Genomic DNA, 6,121 nt, shown 5'->3' on the forward strand with positions numbered 1-6,121 from the left:
AGAGAGAGAGAGAGAGAGAGAGAGAGAGAGAGAGAGAGACTGAGCCTAGATCTCAGAACAGGTATCTCGAGGCTTGAAAGATGGTTCCATGGTTAAGAGTACATCCTGCTCTTGCAGAGGACCAGAGTTTAGTTCTCAGTGCCGGTCTTAGTTAGGGTTTCATTGCTGTGAAGAGACACTATGACCAAGGCTATTTATTTGAGGCTGATTTACAGGTTCAAAGGTTCAATCCATTACTATCAAGGCAGGCAGCATCCAGGCAGAAATGGCACAGGAGGAGCTGAGAGTTGTACATCTTCATCCAAAGGAAACCAGGAGCTAGGAGGAGGGTCTCAAAGCCCACCTCCACAATGACACACTTCCTCCAACAAGGCCACACCTCCTAATAGTGTCACTCCCTGGGCCAAGCATATTCAAACCACCACAGTGCCCATATTGGTAACCCCAGCTCCCTGAGATCTAACCCTGGCCTCTATAGACAACTGCATTCATATGTGCACACACACACACACACACACACACAATTTTCTTTTAAGGTATCTTTAAATAGAAGGAGACAAGGCTGTGGCCCAAAGAGACAGTGATGACCCCAACACTAACAAAGAGTGTAATGTAGACCCAGTTGATCTGTTAGCTAAGGTGCCTTTCACCTGAAGGAGGGAAGCACAATTGGTCTCTGATCTCTGGAAGCCTCTCCATTGCCAACTCATAGGTACAGAGAGCTGCTTTGGGGGTTGGCAAAAACAGAGCAGACAGGAGAAAAGGAACCATTTGTGGGGCTTCTACTCTGAATATCTCTCCTTCCTGTAACAATTCTGTGAATTCCAACAATTCTGTGAAGACTCATGGTATTCAGCTGGGAAGGCAGGTAAAGAGGTCAAGGAATCGGCCCAAATGTAGGATACCCAGATGATGGCTCAGATCTGACCCTGACCCCTCATCAGAAGCCAGAGATCTTATTGCTCAGTTACTGAGCCTCTGCTGTGTTCAAAAGATAGTGCTGAGGCTGGGGAATCGGCCTAGGGGCTAAGAGCACGTACTGCGCAACCGTGAAGAACCAGAGATTAGATTCCAGTGCCAATATAACAAACCAAGAGTCATACAAATCCTACAGCCTCAGTCCAAGGGAAAGTAGGAACAGCCTGACTGGAGCTTACTGGCTTCCAGTCCAGCTGAGAAAACACGTGCTCCAGGTTCAAGAGACCTTGACTCAAAGGAATGGGGCAGAGGGGTGGAGGGAGACACCTGCTGTCCTTTTCTGGCCTCTGTGTGGAATCACACACACTGAGAGGCTGGAGAGGTGGTTCGACCACAGGCTGCTCTTCCAACTCCAACACCCACAGGACAGCTCACAAACTGTGACTCCAGTGTCAGAGGATCCAACACTCTCTTCTGACCTCTGTGGCACCAGAACATAGGTAAATATGTAAGCAAAACATCCATACACACAAATCTCTAAGAAGAAAAAAAAAAAATGGCTGGGCAGTGGTGGCGCACGCCTTTAATCCCAGCACTTGGGAGGCAGAGGCAGGCGGATTTCTGAGTTCAAGGCCAGCCTGGTCTACAGAGTGAGTTCCAGGACAGCCAGGGCTATACAGAGAAACCCTGTCTCGAAAAAAAAAAAAAAAGTGTTTATGCAGTTAACTAAAAAAAAATATTTTTAAGGTAGTGCTGAACCAAGTGTGTATTCTTGATATCCTAGCACCTGAAACCTAGAGTCAGGAGCGTCAGGAGTTCAAGGTCAGCCTAAAGAAGATGAGACCCTGCCTTACCTGAGAAGATTTACAAATTGTGAAAATTAAACAACGTATACTTTTTTTTTTCAAGACAAGAGTTTCTCTGTGTAGCCCTGGCTTTCCTGGAACTCACTCTGTAGACCAGGCTGGCCTCAGACTCATAGATCCGCCTGCCTCTGCCTCCCAAGTGCTGGGATCAAAGGTGTGCACCACCATTGCCCTGTTACAACACACTCTTTTTATAAAACAGTTTTAGGTCTTGTGATGGGAGCATGGGGGCACATACACCACAGGACATGTGTGGAGGTCAGAAGACAGCTCTCCAGAGTTGATCCTTCCACCAAGGAAACTCAGACCAATGACTGAGCCATGGTGTCAGCCCAACAAAATCTGTGAGTTACAGAAAAATCACCAAGGAAATGCAGAGACACTTAAATAAAAGGGCCACAGTTGGCAAACTCCTCTTCCAGCCGGTGCACACACGCTCAGGTACCTTTTTACTGAGCAGTCCCTTTAATCCTTGGGACCCCCAACTCTGCCTTGTAAGACAGCAACAGCAAAAGCAAATAACAGCAGCAGCAGCAGCAGCAACAAACCCCTGCAAGCTGATGTGCTGCTGGCAAGGACACCTGCTCAGTGAGGAATTTGCTGCTGTAAATGTTTTCGAGAGAAAACAAGATTAGAGCAGAGGTGGGTGCACAGAATAGAGAGTGAGAAACTGCTCAAGTTCAGTAAAATCCAAAGCTGACTCTTTGACAGGATTTCCCCGGATTCATAAACCTTTCAATGGTCCCACACTTATCAAAACCAGGAATGACTATGGAGACATTACAACCGATTCTACAGAAATAAGAGGGTCAGTTATAAGACAGAATGAATGTGTATCCACAGGTGAAGTAAACTGGGTGAGCCAGGCCCAAAGCCCACCAAGACTAAATCAAAGGAATGTATTTACAGTCACAGCTGCAAACTAGTGACGAGATTAAGTCAGTCACCTAAACTCTCCAGGCAAAACCCTGGACCTACTGGCTTAACATGCAAATTCTACCTAAATATTTAAAGATCTGATGCCAATATTCCTTAAATGTTTACAAGAAATTGAAGAGTGGCGAGCACTTACTAACTTGTAAAGCCAGTATCACATTGATACAAAGCCCACATTCTTAAAAACCTAGAAGAGGCTGGGCAGTGGTGGCGCACGCCTTTAATCCCAGCACTTGGGAGGCAGAGGCAGGTGGATTTCTGAGTTCGAGGCCAGCCTGGTCTACAGAGTGAGTTCCAGGACAGCCAGAACTACACAGAGAAACCCTGTCTCGAAAAACCAAAAAACAACAACAACAAAAAAAAACAAACAAACAAACAAAAACCACCTAGAAGAATGTGTCATGATAAACACTGATGTACAAATCCTCAAAATCAGGACAACTGGAATGGCTCAGCAGGTAAAGGGTTTTGCTGCGCAGTCCTAGTTACCTGGATTTGATTGCCAGAACTCAGGTAAAAGCAGAAGCAGAGAACCGACTCCAAAGCATTTTGCTCCAGTGTCCACGTGCACGCCTCTGCCATGTGGTAGATGACAACGATGAGAAAGAAGACTCCTCAAGGAGATCCCAAGCTTAGCATATGAAAAGATTATTTACCAATCCCAAATGGAACTTGTTCCTGGAAAGCAAGGGGGGTTTGATGAAGGAACCAGTTGCTAAGATTGTAGGTATGTGCGTACCATGATGTCAGGTTATTTCCCCTGGATTTTTTTCTGCTGTGCGTATATGTGAGTTTATGTGCATTTTCATGTGTGTGCAGGTACACATGTATGAGCGTGCAGAAGTCAACCTCGGGCATTCTTCCTTGTGAGACATCTATTTTGTTTTGTGAGACAAGATCTCTTATTGGGACATGGTGGAGGGGGGCACACAGAAGCTGAGTTCTATAGTCTACAACGTGTGGGAGTAAAGAAGGATCCATCCTCCTCTGAACCAGTGCTCATTCCGGTGCTGAGGACAACAGGGACCCTATGTGTCTTAGTTAGGGTTTTATTGCTGTGAACGGACACCATGACCAAGGCAACTCTTATAAGAACAACATTTAATTGGGGCTGGCTTACAGGTTCAGCAGTTTAGTCCATTATCATCAAGGTAGGAACATGGCAGCATCCAGACAGGCATGGTGCAGGGAAGGTGAGAGTTCTACATCTTCATTTGAAGGCTGCTATTGAAGACTGGCTTCCAGGCAGCTAGGATGAGGGTCTTAAAGCCCACACCTACAATGACACACCTATTCCAACAGAGCCACACCTTCTAATAGTGCCATAAACCATCACACTATGCCTGTCTGGGTTGTAAGTGTGCAAGCCAAATTCACGAAGTCAAGATAATGCAGCCAACAGCAGATTAATGAGCTAGAGGAATAGTGGGACAACCAGTGCCTCTAGACACCTCTGTAGCTGGTAGGTGGTGATGGCCAGGGAGGACATCCACGGACCTAAACATCGAGCTGTCCCATTTAACTCCTGGTTGGTCCACTCCCCAGCTGCCCGAGGGTTCTCTGAGTCTTAGCTTTGTCAGTTCCTGAACTCTGCAGGAATGCTGGGAGCTTCACTTGAAATGTGAAATTTTCAAATGAAATTTTTTCCTATGCCAAGAGCTGTTCAGAATGCAACCTGGCATCCAATCGACACTGGCTCCTTTCTTGGGGATAGCTACGGGGCACACAGGGGGACTGTGTTCCGTGAAACTGGGTAAAAGAAAGGAGAGACAGGACAGAAGGACAAATAGAAGACCACCAGCAGTGTAGGCCAGTGACAGGAAGGAAGCAGGTCAGGTGAGGACTTCAAGCAGGGCAGGTGTGACTGTAAACACCCTAGCATCTGCTATCTGCTATCCTCCCAGCAGAGATAAGAGCCTCACCCCCCTGGGGAGAAAAGGCTCAGTAAATCTTTCTTCACTGGGGAGCACGCAGGCCCTGTTCACAAGACTGAACAGTTTGCAGATGTTTGACAGCTGGGGCTAGGGTTCAGTTAGTAGATTGCATGCCTGTCATGCATGAAGCCCTGGGTTACATCCTTAGTGCTAAATACAGATGCATGTGGCAGTACACCCATGTAATCCCAGAACTCAGGAGGCAGAGGCAGAAGGATCAGATATTCACTGAGACCAGCCTGGACTACAGGAGACAGTGTGTGTGTGTGTGTGTGTGTGTGTGTGTGTGTGTGTGTGTATTAAACTAAAAATGCTTCTCATGTTTAAATGGACAGGTTAATGCTGTCTCCTTCCCCTCCGATTTCCCTGACATTGTGTGTGCTCCTAAGGCCATGTGGGCATTGAGGGTGTGGCTAACGGAGAGTTCAGTTGAGCAAAGGTATATCGCTTGTGCAGTGGGATACGGGTGTGATAGCACAGGCTCCGGCAGCTAATTTATTTGGCTCATGAAATAACAAACTAAAGATGGTGTAGGATACTGTAAAGGAGCTGGAGCCCCCATGATGGTGGAGCTGTCTCCCTGGCCCCGACTTAGCAACATCCAACCTCTTTCAGATGAAAGAACAAACACATGTGGTTTTCAGGGCTCTCTAGCTGGGCACTTTCTGTGAAAGGCTAACAAACTCATTCCAAACCATATAACAAACTTTGAGACAATCACCTCCCTACACAGTACCTCAGTATGTCCCCCACCAAACTGGAAGGAAGCTGGAGTTTGCCTTGGTGGTAGAGTGTTTGCTAGCCTAGTGTTTCCGAGCCCTGAGTTCCATCCCCAGCAAGACACAAAGAGAACAGAAAGGAATGTGGAAGATTTGGGTTCTGCTTGTCTGTGGTTTTTTGTTTTTAAAGATTAAGAAAATATATTGTATATGTATGAGTTTCTGCTTTCGTGTGTATATGTGTGCCCCACATGTGTGCTTGTTGCCCATGAAGGCCAGAAGAAGATGCTAGATCCCCTGGAACTGGAGTCACATGCAGTTATGAGCCACTTTGTACATCTAGGAACCAAACCCAGATCCTCTATAAGAGCAGCCAGTGCTCTTATCAACTGAGCCATCTCTCCAGCTATGGCTTTGGCTTTTGAGACAGTGTCTCATGTAGACCAGGCTAGCCTTGAACTCCTGATCCTCCTGCCTCCAATTCCCAAGTGCTGGGATTATAGAAATGCACCATCATCATATCAGGCTGATAGTTTGTGTGTGTGTGTGTGTGTGTGTGTGTGTGTGTGTTATGTGTTCATGTGTGTGTGTTGCTGGGATTTGAACTCAGGGCATCACATGTGCTAGGCAGTTGCTCCACTACTGACTTGGGTTCTAAGCCCTCGTAGCTCTCGTGCCTTGTCAGTCATGTATCATATTCCTCAATACACCCTCTCTGTACGCCACCAGAATAATACTATTTTTCTTT

This window comes from Grammomys surdaster, unplaced genomic scaffold (assembly GCF_004785775.1).
Source record: "Grammomys surdaster isolate TR1022 unplaced genomic scaffold, NIH_TR_1.0 126278, whole genome shotgun sequence".
NCBI classification, from domain to species: Eukaryota; Metazoa; Chordata; class Mammalia; order Rodentia; family Muridae; genus Grammomys; species Grammomys surdaster.